This window comes from Sturnus vulgaris, chromosome 12, assembly GCF_052056855.1.
Source record: "Sturnus vulgaris isolate bStuVul1 chromosome 12, bStuVul1.hap1, whole genome shotgun sequence".
NCBI classification, from domain to species: Eukaryota; Metazoa; Chordata; class Aves; order Passeriformes; family Sturnidae; genus Sturnus; species Sturnus vulgaris.
Genome location: NC_142254.1, coordinates 149,330 through 174,419, shown reverse-complemented (window position 1 = coordinate 174,419; position 25,090 = coordinate 149,330). Strand labels below are relative to the sequence as shown.

The following is a 25,090-nucleotide window of genomic DNA, read 5'->3' as shown; positions in this document are numbered from 1 at the left end:
AGGTGATGTTTTTCCTCTCCCTGCTAGACAAATTTTAGTCCCTGCACCATGTAAATCTACAATCAGCAACATATCACAGCAACATGGCAGATCCAAAACAGCAGCACAGAACAGGCTCAAAGATGTCAGTGCATTCTGTGCAGCACAGTATAAATCTGCAAGAAGAGATTGTCCCCTGCGAAGGATAGATCTGGTAGAGCAACACTGTCAAAATCGTTCTGTCCTGGTGGTTAAATCCATTTCATTTGGAATAAAGTCCAGGACCTTTTTTTATGAGATATGCCTTAACAGATAGTAACAGCAATTGCTAGTTCACTAGCCATCTCAGCTGACTGAAGGACAAAGGCAAGACAGCCTGTCAGAGTACAAGAGCTGTGGGTGAGCAGAAAAAACCCTCCAGCTATTTTAGTTTGAGTTTGTTTGGGGTTTTTTTTGTCTTTTTTTTCCCCTTTAGGTTCCTGTTTGTGGCTCTTTTCTGTCTTAAAGTGTTAAAAATGCACAGGTAAATAGTAAAAATTAGAGTTTTATCTGCTATGCACATGGTTTCTCCTTGTTACTGAGGTTTACATTCCATAATCTCATTGATACAAACCCACAGTCCCTGATGTTCCATTAATTACCAGTAGTAATTTCTCCACTGGAGATTTACCAGAGTACAGGAAACCACGGAAGGGGGCAAAAAACCTACAAACCCTGAAGGCAGGAAAAATGTTACAGTTAGACAAATGAAGTGATTCTGCCTTCAACTGGAATTCCCTGTGACTTTGTGATCCTGTCAGAGTTCTGTGAATGTTGCTATGGAAGGGGTTCTTAAGAGCTGCCAGCAGTCTGCAGAGATCGTGGCACTGCCTGTGGCTGGTGGAATGGGTGATGCTCTCTGCTCCTCACCATGACTCCGGACAGGTCCCCTTCTGCAGGGAGCAGGAAAGAGGAAACAACAGTCCCAACCCACTGCATGCTCCTAATTTGAGCAAGAACCAGCTCAGGATGAACAAGACTGTTTTCCTTGGGTAGTTGATCAATGGAGAGCCTGAGACACTGACTCCAGTGGAGTTTTATGGGTTTTTCAGAAGGAAAAAACAAACACAGCTTCCCAAACCCACAAGCAGCCCCGTTACCCACTGCCAAGAGCAGTAAATGTTTTGATTGCATGGAATCAGGCATTCCCAGACTATGCTGAAATATACAAACATATATTCATTGCAAAGCTATCAACAGCAGCACAACCTGATGCACAAGGAGGAAAAATGCTATAAATATATCTATTAAAGGTGATGGACTTCTGCAAATGACATATTTTTCTAACAAAATCACAGAATTACTAGGGTTGGAAAGCCCCTCCAAGCCCATCAAATCCAATCTGTGACAATCCCCACCTTGCCACCCAGCCCAGAGCAGTGGTTCTGTGACTCTCTGAAAACTGGGCCCAAATCACACAATCAGATGGACTCTCCTGAGATGCATTCTGGCACCTTAGGTAGCCTTTTTTCCTCTAAATGTTTATACTAATAAGTTTGCTTCTTAACTTAGCAGTCCCTGCTCAGCTCTCCAGTTATGAGTGAACTTTCACTGAAAGTATTTGCTTTTTTTTTACCTCTCACACATATGCAAGCACCTGCAGGTCCATAACATATTAAACTGTTGTGAGGCAGAGCCACCCAACGGAAATTGAAAGCCTAATCCACAGAAAGAAAATAGTTCTGTTTGTGATAAAACTCACAGAAGAGGAGCCCAGCCATCCCTATCCTTACTCCATTTATCCTGATTTGAAAAACTGCAGCAGTACTTCCAAAGCTTCAATTCTAACATTTCCTTCATTTACTTTTGTCTTGGGGTGCTTTAAAGTATCACAGAATTACAGAATCAAAGAATAACTAGGTTGGAAGAGACCTCCAAGATCATTGAGTCCAGCCCATGCCCTAACACCTCAACTAGACCATGGCACCAAGTGCCACATCCAGGCTTTTTAAACACATCCAGGGATGGTGACTCCACCACCTCCCCAGGCAAACCATTCCAATACTTTATTATTCTTTCCATAAAAAACTTCTTCCTAATATCCAACCTATATCTCCCTTGGCCCAGCCTGAGGCTGTGTGCTCTGGTAGTGTCAGTGCTGCCTGGTGAAGAGACCAACCCCAGCTGACACAGCCACCTGTCAGGAGTTGTAGAGAGGGATAAGGTCACTGTGAGTCTCCTTTTCTCCAGGATGAACCCCCCCAGCTCCCTCAGCCGTTCCTCACAGGGTTTGTGTTCCAAGCCCCTCCCCAGCCTTGTTGCCTCCTCTGGACGCACTCGAGCGTCTCAGTGTCCTCCCTGAGCTGAGGGGACACAACTGGACACAGCACTCGAGGTGTGGCCTCACCTGTGCCGAGTACAGGGCAAGAACCTCCCTGCTCCTGTGGCCACACCATTCCTGATCCAGGCCAGGGGCCATGGGCCTTCCTGGCCACCAGGGCACACTGCTGGCTCATGTCCAGCTGCTGTCCATCAGTGCCCCCCGGTCCCTTTGTGCCTGGGCACTGTCCAGCCACTCTGTCCCCAGCCTGTAACACTGCAGGGGTTACTGTGGCCAAAATGCAGGACTGGGCACTTGGACTTGTTAAATTTCATCCCATTGGACTCTGCCCATCCATGCAAACATTCCAGGTCTCTCTGCAGAGTCCTCCTCCCTTCCAACAGATCGACACATGCTCCCAGCTCAGTGCCAACAGCACATTTACTAATGAAAGACTCAATGCCCTCATCCATGTCGTCAGTAAAAATATTGACCAGGACTGGCCCCAGCACAGAGCCCTGAGGGACACCACTGGTGACTGATCCCCAGCTGGATGCAGCACCATTCACCACCACTCTCTGGACCAGCCATCCAGCCAGTTCCTAACCCAGCACAGAGTGCTCCTGTCCAAGCCACGGGCTGCAGCTTTTCCAGGGAATTCTGTGTGAGACAGTGTCAAAGGCCTTGCTGGAGTCCAAATAGACAACATCCACAGCCTTTCCAGCACCCACCAGGTGGGTCACCTGGTCATAAAAGGAGATGAGATTGGTCAAACACGACCTACCCCTCCTAAACCCATGCTGGCTGGGTCTGATACCCTGGCCATCCTGTAAGGGCTGTGTGATGGCACTCAGAAGAAACTATTCCATTACCTTACCTGGTACTGAGGTCAGGCTGACTGGCCTATAATTACCAGAATCCTCCTTCCCACCCGTTTTGTGAATGTGTGTCACATTGGCCAGATTCCAGTCATTTGGAACCTCACCAGTGAGCCAGGACTGCTGGTAAATGATGGAGAGGGGTTTTGCCAGCTCCCTCATCGGCCTGGGGTGGATCCCATCTGAGCCCATAGCATCTCAGCTGCTCAGCAGTTCTCTGACTGCCTCCTCCTGGATAACAGGGGGACCATTCTGCTCCCTGACACCATCTACAATCCTGAGGACAAACAATCTTCCCACTAAAGACTGAGGCAAAGAAGGTGTTAAGCACTTCTGCCTTCTCCTCATCTGCAGTTACTAAGTTCTCTCCCTCATCCAATAGAAAATCTAATTAAAAAGGTTGGTCTTACCCTTCCTTTTACCATTAATATATTAGTAAAAACATTTTTTGTTATCCTTTACAGAAGTTTAAGTTCATAGTGAGCTTTGGCCTCCCTAATTTTTTTCCAACATGTCCTAGCAGCCCCTTTAAATATGTCCTGAAAGACCTGACCCTCCTTCCAAATATGTTACATCCTCTTTTTATTTCTAAGTTTCTTCAAAACCTCCTTGCCCATCCAGGCTGGACATTGCTTTGTTGACTCGTTTTTCAGCACACGGGGACAGTCTGCTCCTGTGCCCTCAGGATTTCTATTTTTAAACACATCTACCTCCCATGAACTCCTTTGTTTTTAAGGGCTGCTTCCCAAGGAACTCTCTGAATAAGTCTTCTAAAAAGGCCAAAGTCTGCCCTCTGGAAACACAGTGTAAGAGTCTTATTTTTGTTCCTCCTGATATCACCAACTATTGAGAATTCTATAATTTCATGATCACTTTGCCCCAAGCAGCCTCCAACCACATCTCCCACCAGCCCATCTCTATTTACAAACCACAGATCTAACATAGTCCTTCCCTGGTGGGCTCACTTACCAGGATAACAAGAAGTTATCCTCCACAAAGTCTAAGAACTTCCTGGACTGCCTCTTTTCTTCTGTATTAAGTTCCCAGCAGATGTCTGGCAGCTTAAAGTCACCTACAAGAACAAGGGCTGATGATCCTGAGACATTCTCCAGCTGCTAATAGAATAGGTTGTCCACCTCTTCTCCCTGGATGGGTGGATGATAACAGACTCCCAGTAGGATGTCAGCATTGTTGGCCTTGCCCTTAATTCTTACCCACAGGCATTCAACTGCATCATCATTAGTTTCAATACCTATGGCATCCATAGCCTCCCTAATATAAAGGGCTACCCCTTTATGTTATGCACCTCCTCGCAAAAAAAAAAATACTTCCATGGCCTACAGAAAAATCGTCATCAGACACATGTGCAGCAAAGAATGGGAAAGAAACTTATTATTTAAGGGGTAAATTTTTTGGCAGGTGGGAGAATGTATTAGGATTAAGATGGCCACAACCTCATAGCTTTTGAGAATATTTTTGGCATTGACTGTATTTATTTAGAAAAGAAATCACAAAAAAACTCTGCTACAACAAATTTGGTAAATATTTTAATATTTTTTTTAAAAGTCAAAAATGTTACTTTGATTTTCACTGCAGTAGGACCTTGGAGTTTTAATTTTGTTGAAATTTTCAAACAAATCACAAAAATAATCTCAAAATTTTTCTATCTTTTAAATTGCAAATATTATTTCACCTGAAAGCTTTCAGCTAAGAGCAATGTGTATTTTGTTTAAATTCTTGCATGGCAGACAGCTTTCCTCAGGCTAAAAGGAAGGAAAATGATCCAGACAAGCTGCCCTTGCTAATGAGGCAGCCCCAGGTTTGCAGAGGGGTTTTTAGTGAGACTGCTCCTGCCCAGGACACATCCCTGTCATTAACAACCTCATCATCCCCCTTGGGATTGTAGGTGGGGCTTTGGAAATGATACTGCAAGTGTATCACTAGAACACTGCAATTTCACAGCACACACTGAAAATAGTCATTGTTTGACCTTGGCTGTGTTATATATTCATTTAACCACAAAATTCTAAGCTGTTTTAGTACATTCTTGCACTGATTTAAGCTTTAGTTTTCTTTAAAAATCTCCAGGTTTCATTTAATTCAAGTTAATTAGAACTTTAAGAAAATTTAATGAGGTTGTAATTAAACATGCTAGAATATCTTCTGGAGTAAATTTTTCATGTTCAGTTCTACAAGTTAATAACCACCCTAATTAGAATGACGTCCTTATTTATCCCATTTTTAGTTTTGGATTTAAAAGTACACTGATCTGTCTGAATTAATTGTCTGTACTCATACAAGCCTCTTGCCAAGATCCTATTTCCCCCCAGATTAACAACTTTCCATGATATTCATTTGTTTCTTCAGTACATTAATACTGCACAACATACTAAAAATATCGGCTTGTACAATGCTGTATTCAAAATTCCAGATGAACCCGCATTCTGAGGTTATTGCAGCTGTTCCCTCTGAAACATCTGTGAAAATTATTCAATTACTTTTTTGTTCAGGAGAAAAAGACCAAGTTACAAGTATTAAGGCAAATAAAGTAGTAAAGAGACCACTTCACTGTATTTAAAAATACATTAAAATTGAGTCAAGTAACAACCCTTAACTTCCACACCTAGTGATACTACTGATTTATGACTTATGACTCTCTGCTGACCTTGCATTGTGCAAACATTTAGCTCCAAGACACATTAGCCACCCAGATATCCTCAAATGGATTTTTTAATATGTCGTACGGAAAATGAGGGCAAGGGTTGACTCACCAGTTTTTTAATCGCAAAAAAAATTATTCACAACATTGAAAGAAACACCAATACCTGAACTAAAAGGTTGATCCAGCTCTATCATACTGCAGTGTTGCTTTCCCCTTATGCTTGAAATACAGATATTAATATTTTATAAGAAAACAATATATTAAAATAAACATTTAATTTATACTAAGCTTGAGAACTGATACACCACAATGCAGATTCCTTGTTGTCATAGTCACTATTTACTCAGATGTGTGCACTGATTATGCTGTTTTGATAAAAGCAACTGGGCATAACATTCCTCTGTGATGAATTTTAATAAGGCCTTTTCCATTGTCTCCCTCATCCATATTCTCATAACTCTTAATGCAGATCATGATCATGCACTGCTTTCTCATATTTGGACATACAAGGAAGTTCTCATATTTGGGCAGACTTTAGATAGGCAAGAATGAGAATAATTTGTCCAGTTTTTGTTACTGATCACCCCATGGCCATTGACTAATGCCCAGAACAAGTTCAATTCCACCTGCCAGTTCCCCACAAAACAAACTGAGTTTACACTTACTATAAGCAGAAAAAAAGCCCAAGTAATTATTCCATTTTAAAGACAAGTTCAATTGACTTTTTCCTCAGACAAATGCAAAAACAGTACAGAACTGCTTAGTAATAATTATGACTGGACTAGAGATTTTCTTTTATCAGGAATAAAAATTGATGGTTTTGTTTTCTCTGTTTATGGCTCCCAGAAACTGATTTCAGAAAGAGATCCATCAGCTTTTTTCCTTATCTTTCCCTAAACAAGGATAGTAGAATACTCATTTCCCACCAAAAGCTAAATGGAATAGGATCTCCTTTCGTCACCCATTCAAGTAGGAGTCAGAATTCCTGAGCATGGAGCTGTTCTACTTCCCCAAAGGAAGTGCTGATGCACCGGCAGGACCAGGGGAGGATTTCCTCTTTCCTTATAGCTTGGGAGCAGAAGGGCTCAGTTTGGGAGGCACTTGTCATCTGGAAACATCGAGTGGCAGAAGCTGCAGTGAGACATGCTACAAGGGAAAAACAACCTGCTGGCACTTCCAGATGGTGCATCTCCCACAGATCCCCACTTCCAGGGACAACAAACAGGGACAAATGTAAGGCTAGGAGCGAGGGAAACAACAGTCTGGTCACAAATAGAAGGGGGAAGGAAAGGCAAAGGGAGTGCCACAAGAGACAAATCACCTTTCCCACCTAGGAGGATGAGAAATGCTCAACATTAGGAAGGGTAATTTGCGTGAATAAACTTAGGCTCTATTTTACGCAAGGATTCATCATGGTAGGATTTATTCAATCCTTTCCCTCTGAGTGTAATTTACTTGTCTCTGTTCCAAAGCCCAGTCAAGTGTATAGGAGAGAGACCCTTCTCCACTCCATAATCCACGTGGTATCTTAGCAAATGTTATAGATCTAAGGGCTGAAAGAGCAGCTACTGTTCCCCTAACCCCTGGATTTCACTCTATACATACAGCACACTTCCAACAGATGCTGGCTTTAAAGACAAAATGATCTTGCGTGGACTTCTAAGCAGAGCAGATGGTTTCATTTCAGAATATTCAGAGAGACTCAGTTTCTTACACTTTTGCGGGCATCTGAATGAATTTCCATCTTAAACCCCCTTGTCAGTGCCAAGATGTGCGTCAGCAAACTTAATCTTTGCTTTCAAATGGATATTTCTGCCCCTAACTTGCAGAAGTCATATTAAACTCCAAATGGATTATAGTCGGAAAAGTCACCTTCCAGCATCAAAGTACAAAAGCTAAAATACTGTGTCATTTGTCGCTAACATAATGCTTATTTCAACTTCTTTATTATTATAATTATTATGTTTTTTCTATGAGTAGCTTATTGCCACTTATTTCTGGCACTGTCTTCAAGAACTGCAGATGAAAACACGAAGCAGGTGCTGTGAAGAGAATATCCCTACAAGCCAATGTGCTTTGGATTCATCCTGCAAGCAATTTATAAGATTGCCTAATACCAATGCACTTCCACTTTGACCATTACATGCATTGCTGTTATTAAGTGCTATAAACCATCCCAGAGAATCAAGACATTAAAAAACAGCTTCAAACCCCTATACATCAAGAGTTTGTTTCGGCAGGGGGAAAACCTGAGGCATCTTTGCAGCAGCTGAGTAACACGACAGATTTCATAAGTGGTCCTAGTGAAATACAGTGGTCTGATTGCTCTGGCATCAGCACAGATTATGCTGGGCTTAATGGTCTCAGATGACAACTGTGCATGACACTCACTCTGCACTGAATTCTGCAGCTAAATACATTATTATTATTATTATTATTATTATTATTATTATTATTATTATTATTATTATTATTATTATTATTGATGTCTTCCAGCTCTCACTTTATGAACCTTTTCTAATATGTGGGTGTATTTTATAGACAAGGAAGGAGCACATTTGCTGCAGTTGACAGATTTCCCTATTTGCGCTAATGTTTGTTTTCATTAAGGCAAAGTTGCTGCGTGTGTTGATCAACCTGCTATTTATCACCATGTGGACAAAAGAACTCCTGCTTAGATATGAATTTAGGCAAAATATTAATTGCAAGAAGGGAAAAAGAATATAATTAGCTCATCTGGAAATGCTTTATCCCTGCACACACACAATCCCCACACCTGAGGACAAAAGAACTTTTACACATCCACCTTTTATTGCTTCTGCTTTTGCATGCTATCAAAATATGCTCTTGAAGACAACTTCTAGCACATGTAACTTTTAGATCTTGAAATATTGCTTCTACTGTGCTTCTCTCCAAGGCTTGCTTGGATGACGTTCACTATTGGTCAATAAACAAACCATTGCTGAATGACTATTCTGTTGTCAAAGAATCCTTCAGAGAAGTCCAGTGACATCATTTGCAGGATGAGAGATTGAAAAGCTGCATCCTCCTTGGGTGTTAGCAAAGTACTGCTGGAATATTCTGAACTGGATGGGACCCACCAGCATCATCCAGCTTCTAGCAGTGCACAGACACCCCAACAATCCCATCCTGTGCATCCCTGAGAATGTTGTCCAAAGGCTCCCTCATTCAGAAAATTAACCAAGAGTAGGTGAGGATGTGGACCAACATATCCCAACTGCATTACTTCTAAATGCAATTTCTGGAAACTAAAGAAATGCAATGATAACACTCATATTTCAAAACAGCACACTACTGTTAGCACTGGGATCTAGAAGCAAATTCTCAGACTTCACATGTTAAGAAATCTTTTATTCACCAGAAAAAGTTAAAGTGGCTGATACAAAGAAACTTGATCAGTAAGCATGAAGAACAGGGATGCATTGTTACATACATGGAAACACTGCCTCTAAGTCCCCTCAGTGGTAGATCATATTAACTTTGACGTATACTGTACTAGATATATTTATTTTTCAGAAATAAAAACTGAAGGTTCTTTTTGCCTCCTTTTATGGGTCCAAGGATATATACTGCAAGCTTAGTGTCTTGTTTTCTGACTTTGCTAGCAGTGACCTACACTGCAGGTAATATCATTTCCTAAATAATCATCAACTTTTGTCACATTGCAGCTAATCTAAAAACCACGGGAGCTCAACCAGCCTAGGAGTAAACAAGTCCCTGAGTGAGTGATGGTAGGATGGATCTGAACACATACAAAGGATCCCAGCCAATCCATTGAACCCTAAGTGCAGATGTACCATTGGCCAGGGAAATGGGTGTCTTAAGACTGCAACCAATCGCATGTGTATATTGGGGACAGTCAAACCCTCCATTCAAGAAGGGTCCAGAACAATAAAGGGAGCTTTTGCCACATGAATCTCAAGAGGGCCATGTGTCTCTTTTCAGCTGTGACCCCATTCAACATTTTAAACTTTAATATAATTCTAGCCCTTAGAAGTTGCTGCTTTAAATAATTCGGAAGTAAACTGTATCTGTATACATTTTTTATTTTTCAAGCAATTTATTTTAAGTAATGAGTGATGAAAGAAGAACCACTCTTCATGCATTGGAGAGCTAAGATAAGTTGTATGGAAGATTTCTATCTAGAAGGGAGTTTAGGAATGTGCAATAAGGATCATAAAGGACTAGAGGAGTCAGAGCAGAACTCTTCTGCCAGGAAGAGTAATTTCTTTCTCCTGTAGCTGTTTGTCAGCTCAATCAACTCCCTACAACTTCTCCCTGTCCTCCACTCCTTTAAAGAACACTAAAATGAAGAAGTTCCCATGCTTACAAATTCTTTGGAGACCTGCACTTCTAGCTGAGAGCACAGAGCCCTTCTTGGCAGGGCTGTGTCCATGGCACAGCATCTGCTGCAGTCACATCCCATCAGCTGCAGGCACTGACCCAGTTCCTCAGCTTGTGGCTCTGTTCCCCAAGTGGCAGAGATGTGAATCTGTCTCAGCTTAGTGGCATCCCCAGAGAACTATATCATATATATTTAACTAGAATCAAAGTCATTTTAGAACACTTGCTGTTACTAATTTTTTTTTCTATTTCATGAAATGTGTAATCCTAAATTAAGGGATTTGGGGTTTTTTCACTCTTTGGGAGCACATTTTGCCTTTGCATGTCTGTAAATATTAAGGCTTCCACGTGCATTCTGTAAAAGAAAACATCGGATTTTTATTAACATATTGCCTCTCAGATCTTCATGACTCATCAGTCTGATGAAACATGCAGATGCAGCTACAGAGAGCTCAAGTTCAGAAAAGCCTTCCAATAGAAAATGAGACTGAAAACATCACATGCCCTCAAAATTATCAACAGGATTCTTTAAATCCTTGTGGGTCCTGCTTTCACTGAAGAAAAGAGGAGAATCTCTTTTTATTTGAGCAGGCTCAGAATCAGAGTAAATTATCTATGGTTCTCACTGTTTTCTCCCTGTCCCATGAACTCCCCTGGCAACAAGCTCCCTCTTTTGGTCTCCAAACATGGACTTTATGGAAATGGCAGCAGCTGAAGAATATTGCAATGCACTTTGTTATGTTGAAGTTATTCATGTCCCCAAATTAGTGGTGTGCTGGATGCTGAAATAACTGCACTTCTATCAAACCAGAAATATTTGTTCATTTAACAATGTTTACCACATAACATATATTTTTAGAGTAGTTAGTTGATTTATTGAACTTCCATTTGCTGATTAATTTATGTCTTCTTGATTGATTTAATGGCTTTTCTCTCTCTTCTATATCATCAAAAATCTACCAAGAAATATTAAAATTAAAATCTAAATAAAAATCTAAGTTTTTTTTTTCCATTAGTTCATTCTGGTTCTCATTCTCTTTTCCAAGTTTGCCTACCAGATACCAGGACACACTTAGGTTGCTCTTTTTTCACCACTTTTACCAGGAAAAAGAGTGCCCAAGAAAGCCATCCTCTCTCTTTAGCTACGTGGAGACTAACACTATATATGCAAAGCATCCATAAGATGATATATTAAATATATAAATAACTAACAAATATTTGACATGGCCCCCTTTCAGTACAGATAAAATGGTGCCACATACTCTGTCTGACACAGTAAATCCTAAATCCTGCCCATGGTTTTGGATGTCAAGGCACTATTAATTACAATTTCCCTCAAGGAGGGCTTTTAACTCCTAGATAAAGGAGTTAGTAGAACAGCCAAATTTTCCAAAGGCTTCAGCTCCGGAAAGTACTGTCAACTTATTGGAAGACTGCAGAACCTGGACAAAGTGCAGCTCAGTTGGTGCCTCAGCTGGGTTTGTGTTCTAGTTCTCCCTGCTTCCAGCCATAACCCATCAGAGCCTTTGATAGCCCCTTTCCCTGAATAAATTTGGAAGAATCCTGTACTGTTACATGAACCAGTTTCAGGCTCCACACCACAATGCAGTTTTCAAACATTTTGTCTCTCCTCTTGCTTACCTTGTGCAGATCTCCCACGCTTAGCATGGTTGAGAAATTAATTCAATACACTGAGATTTTCTTCCTTTGAAAACAGACATCCCTCTCCTCACTGTGAAAAGTTCAGGTCTTTTAAAAAGCTATTTTTAGTGTTTGCCTTAATGACTGCAGTGTCCTCGGGAAGGTTGCTGCTGTGCTTAGTTTGCCATCTCCCATACAAACCATGTAATCCCCCTTTCATTCTTTGAGTCTTAAACTTTTATTTTGTCCTGTATTTAAAGAGCAGGGACACAGCGTGGTGCACAGTCACATCTAGGAGGCTTCAAAGAAATCTGCGTGATGGCAGCCTCAGATGGGCTCCAACACTGTCTGGTAATTGAGGGGAAACTCAAGTGAAAGCAGAGAGAAAGAGCTCTCAGTAAAGTAGGTTCTTTAGCCTGGATTGTGTCAATGAATCACTGAGATAAATGTAGCAATAGCGGGGAAGGAGACTGGATATGGTGGGACTTCCAGGGACTGGGTTGGTTTATCTAAGGTGGAAGTGATCAGCTAATTCAGATCGTGTCCCATTCCCTTCGACCTCCCTGGAATTACATCTTTTGCTGTCTCCTTTCTTCTCTCATATTAAGGAAGGCAGGAAGTTTAACAGGAAGGCCTGATCTTGGAATAATTGGTATTCACAAGGATGTTTTTTGCACCAGATTAAATAAAACTAGTTCTTGCAAATGAAGTCTACATTAATATGAAGTTAGGTGAACAAAAATACTGTGTAAAGAAGAAACAAAGCTGCCTGACCGCTAAAATTGCAGAAGTGTAGAAAACCATCAATAAAATACTATCAAGGAAAAGTAGAAGAGATTAACAAAAGATGACAATTAAGTAACAAAATAAGAACAAAATTTTTTTGCAAAAATACAAGCAATATCCAGAAATTATCTAGTGCTGAAGCAATGTCAGGCTATTTTAACAGTCCACCGAAACATTCATGAGATAGGTAAAAAATCCAAACCCAAACTAGAAAAACAAGTTAACATGGTGTTAGTACCTTTCTTGGTCAAACAGTTGCTCATGTGAAGTATTGAGGTGAAAAACAATGCCAAACACTATCCTGACCCAATTATCCATATAAATACTGATTACAAAGTTTTAAAGAGATTCTCAAAACTATAAGGCAGAAAAACCATTTTGACTAGCCAACATCTGTTCTGCCCTCTGATTTGATTTATCGTGAACTCACCAAACAGTGGGAGAATAAATAGACAAACGAAACACAGTTAGATTAGAGCTTGATAGAAAGAAACACTATTTCACTAGTACTTCTAAATTATTAAATACATATCTATAGGTGATATGCAAAAGAAGGTTCTGTCAAATAAGCCACAAAGCATTTAGAATTCCAGGGTATTTGAAGGAAACCTCCTTCATGCAAAGTCTTTCAATTTCCATTTCTCAGGAAAAAAAATATATCAAATAATGTTGTTTGGGTTTCTTCAAGGAAATATATTTATTTTCATAGCCTGAAAAAATATTTCCTGAAGTTGTATTGGATCATATTCCTTTGTGTCTCTGTTATGAGCACTTCTGAGAACTGCCAAACAAGGACAGTCTTGATTTGAATATCTCTAATATGACCTGTCCAGTAAGAAATGAGATTTCTGTCCTCAAGATTATCCTGTTGTGAGTTCCTAAATCAGGTAAGGAGAATGAAAACACATTCCATATTACTGGCATTCCTTAGCTCCCATCTCTTCCACCACAGGTGTTGTTTCCCTCAGATTGTGAGGTGACAGGGACACAAGAAGGGGCACCAACGCAACAATTCCTCATTCGCTGAACCCATGGCCAACCACTATTTCATGGACTCAGAACAAGAGCAGGAATTAAAACCCACCAACCCTGTGCCACTCACAGCTGTGCTTTCTAATCTATGGAAGTAGGAAGATATGTAAGTGGAATTTGAGAGCATGAACCTTCTTGGCACATTATGTGTGATTAAAAATGTATAACATGCACGAGATGAAGAAACAAGTAGGGACTGGTAGTGATTTGGAAAATGCAATAGTTTAGTTAAGAGGAATTAGTAAAGTAGATTTAGCCAGCACAAAAGGAAGAAATGGAGGTGACCTGGAAGGCAAACTGGCTGAACTCACCTTTCATACAGAATAAAATCCCCACAGCTCTACTTACTAGCAGCTGAGCTGGGGTCAGGCACGAACCAAAAATGATACCAGGTTACTACAGAAAATTCTCAGATCTAAGGGCACTTATGAGCTACAATTTCATACATGTTGGAGACTGTCCCTAAAGTTGAATTTGCCTACATTTATTTTATTTCATTTGCTCTTTGCACAATTGTTTCAAATTGTTGTTTCTTAGGGTGAGGCTAATTATAGGATCACAAAGAACACTCTGATGCTGCCTTTTTCTTTCATGAGTTATTCCATTAAAAACACAATGGGCCCAACATATAAATATATGGAGGGCACCTCCTAAGAAGCAGGAAATTAATTATTAGAAAAATAATTGACAAAAAAAGAAATAGATGCACTTGGAGTTTAACTTTTTGTTTCTCTCTCCTTATGAAACTAGTTTTAGCTGGAGCTATATATGGCATATACCTTAGGGAAATAAAGGAGTACATTCCTCATGGTCTTCAGAAGTATTTTATGCCCTGCTAGAGTCAGAACTAAATTTGAAACAGAACATGGATAGCAGCCATTCAGCACAAGGTTTGGCAGAAAGATCTGATGGAAAAGTTGATGGCTTTTATATGGAAGTGCTGATACAGAAAAATGGAATCCCCTGCCTAAATTTTCAGCCAGCTGTATGGAGTGCACATTCCAGTCAAAATACAGATCTCATCATACCCGGAGCCACAAGGTTTAGGTTCATGTCTGATTTTATTCCAAATAGAAAAAATCTCCCCAAAACCAACCAAGCTATAAATGTCTCTGTTCCCTATCTCAGGCAAGCAAGTTTATTTTAACATCATTATTTATGTAACTCAGTAACTCCTACCTCATGTCTTTGAAGGAGTGGAATACCACTGGTATCAAGAAAATATATTTCTGTATAATTGTGTCCGGAGATAGTAGGGTGAGGTGGGAGAGCAGCAGAGCGATGTCCAAAGGCAGGGAGCGTGGATCTCAGTGCTGGGATGGCAGGGGAGATGCCAGATCCGAGCAGGGGGCATCCTTTCCCTCCACGAGCCAAACGAGAGAGTCCCAGTTCGCTCCCAACCCCCGTCCCACCTTTCCTTTTTCCAGTCTCTCCCCCCCGCCACCCCTCCTCCCTCCACCCACCTCCCTGCAAGAGAACATTACCATTCTTAAGGTGTAGCCACTTAGCATAACAATGGGAGAAATTCCACAGAAAGAAAAGGGAAGCATTCAACCCCCAACATTATCCACCCCTGAATTTCTCCCATACTAATATGCTATATCAAATTAAACTGTTACAATATATATACATACATGCAGTTAGAGACATAGGCACAGTACTATAGGTATTTCACCCTAAAACAAGGTCTCCTTGGGGTATGCATCTGGTCTCTCCATTCTTTTGCATCACCCACCAGGCGCAACCTGGTCCCTGAGAGAATACAACTCCATGGATGGGATTGTCTTTGCTGGAGGCAGGATTCACCCAAACAGTTTTTCCTAGCATACCTCTCATGTGTACCACTGGAACCTTATCTCCATCTGATATTCCCAAGGGCTCAGATTGGGCAGGGCCTGCTCAGTTAGTGGAACCTCGGGTGTTCACTAACCAGGTGGCCTTTGGTAGATTAATCTCCCAGTTCTTGAAAGTTCCCCCACCCAGTGCCTTCAAGGTGGTTTTAAGCAGGCCATTGCACCGTTCAACTTTCCCTGCAGCTGGTGCATGGTAGGGGATATGGTACACCCACTCAACGCCATGTTCTCTAGCCCAGGTGTTTATAAGGCTGTTCTTGAAATGAGTCCCATTGTCTGACTCAATTCTCTCAGGGGTACCATGCCTCCAAAGAACTTGTTTTTCCAGGCCCAAGATGGTGTTCCGAGCAGTGGCATGAGGCACAGGGTAGGTCTCTAACCATCCAGTGGTGGCTTCCACCATGGTCAGTACATAGTGCTTGCCCTGGTGGGTTTGAGGCAGTGTGATGTAGTCAATCTGCCAGGCCTCTCCATACTTATATTTGGACCATCGCCCCCCATACCAGAGGGGCTTCACCCTCTTGGCCTGCTTGATGGCAGCGCATGTCTCACAGTCATGGATAACTTGAGAAATACTGTCCATGGTTAGATCCTCCCCTCGGTCTCGTGCCCACTTATAGGTGGCATCTCTGCCCTGATGACCTGAGGCATCAAGGGCCCATCGAGCCAGGAACAACTCTCCCTTGTGCTGCCAATCTAAATCTATCTGCGACACCTCTATCTGTGCTGCCTGATCTACCTGCTCATTGTGTCAGTGTTCATTAGCCCAACTCTTGGGGACATGGGCATCTACATGACGGACTTTCACAGGCAGCTTCTCTACCCAGGTGGCAATGTCTTTCTATTCATTGGCAGCCCAGATTGGTTTTCCCTTACGTTGCCAGTCAGCCTTTTTCCACCTTTCCAGCCAACCCCACAGAGCATTGGCTACCATCCATGAATCAGTGTAAAGGTCGAGTTTTGGCCATTTCTCTCTTTCAGCAATGTCCAGGGCCAGCTGAACAGCTTTGAGTTCAGCAAGTTGACTCGATCCACCTTCTCCTTCGGTAGCTTGTGCGACCTGTCGTGTGGGGCTCCATACAGCTGCTTTCCACAATGCGGCAGGAACCATCAGTGAAAAGAGCATAGCGTGTTTCATCTGCTGGCAGTTGGTTATACGGTGGGGCTTCTTCGGCCCAGGTTACTTGTTCCTGTTCCTCTTCATTGGCAAGACCAAAGTTTTCCCCTTCCGGCCAGTTGGTAATTATCTCCAAAATCCCAGGGCAATTTGGGTTTCCAATACAGGGGCGTTGTGTGATGAGAGAAATCCATTTGCTCCATGTGGCGTCAGTGGCATGGTGGGTTGAGGGAACCTTTCCTTTAAACATCCAGCTCAGCACTGGCAGTCGGGGTGCCAGGAGGAGTTGTGTTTCCGTGCCAACCACCTCTGAGGCAGCTTGAACCCCTTCATAGGCAGCCAAGATCTCCCTCTCCGTTGGAGTGTAGTTGGCCTTGGACCCTCTGTAGCTTCGACTCCAGAACCCCAGTGGTCGGCCTCGCGTCTCACCAGGCACCTTCTGCCAAAGGCTCCAGGACAGACCATGGTTCCCGGCTGCAGAGTAGAGCACATTCTTCACATCTGGTCCCGTCCTGATTGGGCCAAGGGCTACTGCATGAGCAATCTCCTGCTTGATCTGGGCAAAGGCTTGCTGCTGCTCAGGGCCCCAGTGGAAATCGTTCTTCTTGCGGGTGACCAGGTAAAGAGGGCTCACAGTCTGCACATTCCTGAATACAGCCATTCTCCAAAAGCCTATGGCACCTAGGAAGGCTTGTGTTTCCTTCTTGCTGGTTGGTGGAGACATTGCAGTGATCTTATTGATGACCTCACTGGGGATCTGGCGCCGTCCATCTTGCCACTTTACTCCCAGGAACTGGATCTCTTGGGCAGGCCCTTTGACTTTTCTCTTTTTAATGGCGAAGCCAGCTCCCAGCAGAATCTGAATGATCTTTTCTCCTTTCTGAAATACTTCCATTGCCGTATCCCCCCACACAATGATGCCATCAATGTACTGCAGATGTTCTGGAGCTCCACCCTTCTCCAGTGTAGCCTGGATCAGTCCATGACAGATGGTGGGGCTGTGTTTCCACCCCTGGGGCAGTCGGTTCCATGTGTATTTGCACACCCCTCCAGGTGAAAGCAAACAGAGGCCTGCACTTTGCTGCCAGAGGAATGGAGAAGAATGCATTGGCGATGTCAATGGTGGCGTACCACTTTGCTGCCTTGGACTCCAGCTCGTACTGCAGTTCCAGCATGCCCAGCACGGCAGTGCTCAGTGGTGGAGTCATTTCATTCAATGAACGATAGTCCACCGATAATCTCCATACTCCTTCAGATTTACGCACAGGCCAGATGGGGCTGTTGAAGGGTGAGTGGGTTTTGCTGACCACCCCTTGGCTCTCCAACTCACGGATCATCTTGTGGATGGGGATCACGGCATCTCGATTCGTCCGGTACTGCCGGCGGTGCACTGTCGAGGTAGCAATTGGCACCTGTTGCTCTTTCACCCTGAGGAGTCCCACTGCAGATGGGTTTTCTGATAGCCCAGGCAGGGTGTTCAACTGCTTAATGCCCTCTGCTGCCACAGCAGCTATTCCAAAAGCCCACCTGAGTCCCTTTGGGTCTTTGTAATAGCCATTCCTGAGGAAGTCTATGCCTAGGATACATGGTGCCTCTGGGCCAGTCACAATTGGATGTTTCTGCCACTCTTTCCCAGTCAGGCTCACCTCAGCCTCCAGCAAAGTCAATTCCTGAGATCCCCCTGTAACCCCAGCAATTAAAACAGGTTCCTCCCCGACATGTCCCGATGGTATTAATGTACACTGTGAACCAGTGTCAACCAATGCTCTGTGTTCCTGTGGCTCTGATGTGCCAGGCCATCGGATCCACACCGTCCAAAAGATCCGGTTTTCCCGTGCCTCTCCCTGGCTAGAGGCAGGGCCCCTCTAGCCCTGGTTATTATTTCTCTCCTGGGCATACATACTGGAGGTTTCTTCAAGGGGATCTGACAGATCATCCTCCCTTCTGTAATACCCTGCATCTTGGCCATGGGAGGCTGAGGCTACCTTCACTTCAGTGGGGTTCCCTCTGTTAGTGTTCACCTCCCTAAGTTGGCTCATCCGTGCTGCCAGGACAGAAGTGGGTTTCCCATCCCATCTTCTCATGTCGTCCCCGTGGTCATGTAGAAAAAACCACAGGTCAGCACGTGGGGTGTACCCTCTCTCCCTAGCTGGGGGGCGTTGGGCTCTACTTTTGGGGTCCATGACTCGCACTGGTGCTGCACTGATCTTCCTCACCTCTTCCCTTATCTCCTTCATCTCCTCCTTAAACTCCTCTCTGAGGTTCTGAACCACAGCAGAGACATGAGCCTGCATTGGGCCAGCCATCATACTCTGATAATTCCTGAGCCTGTTGGCAACAGAACCCACTGTCACTTGGTTGGTATCAGCATCAATCATTGCAATAAAGGGGGTATATTGAGATGGGCCCAGGTTTGCCAGATTCCACAGCATCTGCCCTGTGCATCTGACCTTGTCAGGGTCATTGTCATGCTGTCCATCCCTCCCAAAGAGCACCTCCAGTACTGCCACTTCTCTCAGCTTTTGGATCCCTTCCTCAAGGGTATTCCAACACGTTCTCTGGTGGTGCTCCTGCATTCTCTCCCTGTGGACAAATCTCTCTCTAACACTCATTGAAAGTCACTCCCAGAGGGAAAGGAGACCTGTCTCCCTTACAAATACCTGGTCCACACCTGAGTCCTGGGTCAAGGCTCCCAAATTCCTTGCCTCAGTACCATCCAGTTGCACACCTGTACCCATAATGTCCCAGACCCACAGTAACCAGGCTGTAAAAGGCTCACGGCCCCATAGTACAATGTCTTTTCACAGGTTACAAAGAGTCTCATATGACAGGGACTCAGTGATGATCTCAACTTCTGGCTCCCCTGCTGGTTGTGAGGGGCCCCCTTCCTGACCCTTATTATCTAGGTGCCTTGTTTTCATCTTAGACTTCCTAGTTTCCACAGGGGCAACTGCTGCTGCTGAGTGCCCTTTCAGTTCAGCTGGAACCTGGACAGATGTAACATCTGTGGGTCCCACTGCTTGCTGCACCATCAGAGTCTCCCTCTTTAAGGCAGGGGGAGGGTTTCTCACCAGCTGGGGAGAGGTACTCCTTCAGCATCTGGCCCATCTCATGTATCTCCTTCACTAGCACCCCCACCCATTCTGGGTGGTTCCTTTCCAAGGTGGGCTGTGGGGCAGGGTCAAATTCTGGGTTAATATCCCTAGTCTCTGGAACAGGATCAGGCTCTGGGGTAACATCACTAATTCCTCGGGTAGGTATCAGGGTTGTTATCCAAGTCAATCTCTCCTTATCTCTGAATGTTAGATAGAACAGGTTTAACAGGGATATAAGCAACACTAGCCACAGTATAATGTCATTAGCATTTAAAGCGGATTTGAACCCCTTGAAAACTGGTGGGGTGAACTTCAAAAACCGTGTAATGGGTTGGGAGAAGATTTCACCTGCTGCCACTTCCTCACAGTAAGTACCATTATTGAAGTAGCCCCAGAAACACACACTTAGAGTGTGATAGCTCTGAATCCATGTGGCCATCTTCCAGAGAAAATTAAAAATCCATGAATTCCTCAACTGATCAACCCACAAAATGAACCAGATAATAGCCACAGTACCCTTGGTTATGAGACTCATGTTTAAAAAAAGGCTTGCAAATGGGAGAGATATAGCAGTGACCACATGGAGGCCAATCCAGGGTAAGCTGGACAGCATGGTGTCACCTACCACAAGTTTGGGTAATTCAAGAACTGTTATGCCCTTTTCTATCCCTCTCTCAATGCCCTCCGGCAATGCCTCACATTCCGGGCACCAAAATCTGTCTTGGTTTGAAAGACAGGTATTTGCTAAGGAAAGGCAAGACCCCCTTTCCTGAGATGCAGAATGCAACCCCCTCCCTTTTAATTATTTTACTTTCCAATCAGAGGCCTTCAGGCAGGAGATGTGGGGATAAGAATAACAGTTCTTTACTGATATCTAACAAGGCAGGAAACAACAACAGCTATAAAAATTGACAACAGAACAGAACAGTATAACTCAGTTCCAGTCCCTTTTGGCCACAGGCCATCTCTCTGTGCTCAGTTACCGGTGCTGTGGGCAGGGCAGGTCCCGCGCAGTTGAAGAGGGCTGGGTGATGGCGGCGGCCCAGGGTTGAGAGGGATGGGGAAAGTGACTCCCCCCTCACGGTGTCGGTCGTGGTGCTCAGCAGAGTGTCCAGAGATAGTAGGGTGAGGTGGGAGAGCAGCAGAGCGATGTCCAAAGGCAGGGAGCGTGGATCTCAGTGCTGGGATGGCAGGGGAGATGCCAGATCCGAGCAGGGGGCATCCTTTCCCTCCACGAGCCAAACGAGAGAGTCCCAGTTCGCTCCCGACCCCCGTCCCACCTTTCCTTTTTCCAGTCTCTCCTCCCCCCCCACCCCTCCTCCCTCCACCCACCTCCCTGCAAGAGAACATTACCATTCTTAAGGTGTAGTCACTTAGCATAACAATGGGAGAAATTCCACAGAAAGAAAAGGGAAGTATTCAACCCCCAACATAGTTAATCAGTCTCTCCATGAGATACAGAAACAAAGAGGATTCAAATAATTGGAAGGTAAATATCTGCATTAAAATGTAGAAGTGTACATTAATCCATAAACCAAACCAGATCACTGGACATCCCTAAATATTCCTTTCTTACTTTTATTTTGTATTACTTTTTTACCTAGAACTTAGATTCAGGAGGCAGAATGGATATAGACAATAATTTGCTGTAAGGAAAAAATAACATTGAGGGAATTGAGATTGTTCAGCCTGGAGAGGAGAAAGTTGTGTGGGGAACTCATATCCCCCTTCCAAGGTCTGAAGGGGTTACAGAGAAGGCAAAGAGGGACAATTAATCAGGAACTGCAGTGCCAGGACAAGGGAGAATGGCTGCCAGTGCCAGAGGGCAGGGTTGGATGGGATATTGGGCAGGAATTGTTCCCTGGCAGGATGGGCAGGCCCTGGCACAGGGTGCCCAGAGCAGCTGTGGCTGCCCCTGGATTCCTGGCAGTGCCCAAGGCCAGGTTGGACATTAGGGCTGGGAGCAGCCTGGGACAGTGGGAGGTGTCCCCGCCATGGCAGGGGTGGCACTGGGTGGGATTTATGGTCCCTCCCAGCCCAAACTATTCTGTGTTTCTATGAAAAATTTCATTGCTCTGTCAGCACATTTTTGCAGGACTAATGCCCTCAGGTCACAAACCAGACTGGAATAAGCCCTATTAAAGGACAAATTCTAACCCAAATATTCTGATTTACACATTGAATTCACGACAATTGTTGCATTGCTTGCCAAGAAGTTAAAAACCAGGAGGTGTTTGTATTTCCTCCACTGCACCCAAGACTGTTTAAAGGGTCCCACCACTCCCATGCACTGCATTTCACATTCTTAGTTCCCAAGGAGGGAATTTTCACACAAGTAATTACATTTGGGAATTTCTGCTTCCATTTTAACTCATATTCCATGGGAGGGGAAAGCATTTAGCCTTTAGAATTTAGATTTTAATGGAATGCAAAATGAGTTAATGAAACTTGGCCACAGACCAATAATGCCAGGGAAGCCCACACTAGAAGAATGCTAAAAACTCAGTCATGCAGATGCTGTTTTCTTTTACAGTAACATCTAAATATAAATTTATATGCAATAGAGCACACATATAAAAAGCTAATGTGAAAGAATGAATTCCAACCTTGGTTTTGTTGTAGGACTGCATTGTAGGCAAAAAGTTATACATAATAAAATATTGAAATCCAGTTTAGGAAAGCATATATTAGCAAACTACACAAATACATTCTTAAAGTGATTCTTTGAACTGAAGCAAAATTGTCAGGCTGAGTTCTGGATTCCCATATGGAATTTGTACATTAGGTAAACTATTGCTTCTAATCTGTTCCTCTGTCTGAGTTACCTGTGAGTACTTTGGGGAAATTTCTATAAATTCTTTATTAAAATTAGCCATTTTTGAAATAAATTTCATCATTATCTTGCTATGTTTGATACACCAAAATTTCTAAAACTCTTTGCTCTTGCATCTTAAGACCTACATTGTACAGAATACCCCAACCAGAAACCACCCAATATTTTACAGCTTGTGGCAGTGAGTTCCCCAGACTATTTTTATGTTTTGGTGAAAAAATACATATTCATCTATAAAAGCGATAAATGTGGGTCTTTTAATTCATTATTTTCAGGCTTCTTATGTCCTATTTCACTGCTCTCTGCTCCATAAAGAGGGTTCTAATAATTCCAAATCTATCCTCTTACAAAGCCATCCGAGGTCTCTAATGATATTGTCACCCTTCTCTGGACCTCTTCTATTTCATGATTTTCAAGTGTCTCCTGTGACATTTTAATTTACATTTTTTGAAAAGAGTTCCAAGTCACTTAGCTTTTGCAGCAGAAACCTTCTTCACCTTAAGTGCTCCCTTCACTCTTTGCTCAGCCCAAAGACCCAACAGCTCTCTCACAGACTGCATGTGTCTGAAATATTTAATTTCTCATTACCTGCTACTTGGACATAATTCCATCAGAGCCCTCCTAATTCCCACCTTTAAAACTATAGTGGGTAAAACTAGTAACTTCTTAATGTGCTCAACCAGACCTGCATTTCCATTTGCAGAAGATTTTTCTAAAACCCTCCAATCATATACTTGGTTGCAGTGACAGAGTTCCCTCTTTTCTTTAGGACCGTTCTGTTGTTTTGGGTTTTTTTGGTTTGGTTTGGATTTTTTTTTTTTTTAATTTTTGGTGGGTTTGGGGTTTTGTTTGTTTTATTTTTCTGTGGTTTTTTTTTTTTTTTGTGTGTGTTTGATTGTTTCATTCATTAGCTGGGGTTTTTTTGTTGTTTTTTGTTTAATAGATTCTTCTTAAAACAAACCCAAAATATAGTTTATTTGGATACTCTTTATTGGCCCAATTCCTCTGTTGCCAGATAGTGAATTCTCTTCAGAATCATTTATGCTTCATTTTGTGCCTCAAGTTAAACACACGACTTCTGCCTTAAAAAGATTGTAACTTCATACTAAATGCTGTCTTAAATAAGGATTCTGTCTGAATGCTTTGGAATGAGCTGCCAATCCTTAATGTCTGATTCTCCCAGCAATGCCTTGTCTGTTGGACAGATAAAAGTTTTTCAAATAAAAAAGAGACAGATTAGCAGAAGCCCTAAAACCTCACGGTAAGAAAATAAAATATTCTTGAGTAAAAAAACCAATCTACTTGAAAAATTGAAAAATAAACAGATATATTGCTTATGCAATATTTACACTCTCCTTGTCCTTGGAAAACTTCACATATTCACTTATATGTGAATATGTGAACCTATAACTTGGCATTGCTAAACAAAACAGCTAAAAAGTAAATACAGGTTTTCTTTCCAATATTTAATAAAGAAAAATATGTACTGTTTTAAATATTTAGCTTTTTATAACTTATTTTATTGGCAATAGAAGGTTGATATTATAATTTTTCTATTATATCATCACTGATGAATATACAAATATCTTTTCCTCATATATAGCATATTTTAAGTGAATATGCAGGCCACTGAGCATCTTGATAATGTTGCTGCCAAAGTTATAGACTGAATAAAGATATTTTAGTTAAATGACACTGAAGCAGTCTTGAGGATTTGTTGAATAGCCCTGGTACTAAAGAGAAGTTAAAAAGACAAAAATGTTCATAAAGAGTCCCCAAAGATAAAGGTAAATGAAGAACAGGACCTGCCTGAAAAGGACACGGAAAGCAGAGTGTGGAAGCACACAAGTTTCTCCACTGACACCAATTAACAAACAATCTGAGCTATTCATTTGTATATAAATATTTGATGGAAATAATATCCACATATTCTCAGAGAAGCTTTTCCTTCCACATTTTTCATTTTTCTGTGGCTGGGGCAAGGTTTTGGTGGTGGTGGGGCTGCAGGGGTGGCTTCTGTGAGAAATTACCAGAATCTCTTTCTCCTGTGCACAACAGAGCCAATCCCACCTGGCTTCTAGAGGGATCTGGCAAGAGCCAAGCCCACCAGTGACACTGGTGTCAGTGACACTGGTGTCACCTCTGGGGCAACACACAAAGAGGAGGAAAAAAGTCCTGTGGGGGTCAGCCTGACTGATATCCCAGTCAGGCAACCACCAATGAAGAAGAGTTGTATCCCACCCCTAGACCGTGGGAAGCTTTTGTTTATATTGTGGTGACCCCAAAAAATAATGTTATGGGATGGCCCATGTTAATATCTAATTTGATAGTCAATTACCCCCACTCCCATATCCAGAATGTTCTCCCTTCCTTGTGTTCCCATTGGCCCCCAATTGGTGCATTGTTCCACCCCACCTAACCCATTGGACCATGCTTCCCCTTGTCCCACCTCTGCATCACTTTCCCCTATACCCATTGGACCCTACCTCAACTCCACCTCCTCTCCTACCCCATACTTTAACCCTGAATCTCCTTTGATCCCTGTCTTCA

General features: G+C 42.9%; 1 long non-coding RNA gene across 1 annotated transcript in view; it reads right to left on the bottom strand.

The window, feature by feature from the left end:
- Positions 1–20,977, bottom strand: part of LOC148222303 (uncharacterized) — a 36,585-nt gene extending 15,608 nt beyond the window's left edge. Inside the window, exon 1 of the long non-coding RNA XR_015806177.1 lies at positions 20,691–20,977. This is a non-coding gene — a long non-coding RNA (uncharacterized LOC148222303). The remainder of the gene's footprint in view (positions 1–20,690) is intronic.
- Between the last annotated feature and the right edge of the window lie 4,113 nt (positions 20,978–25,090).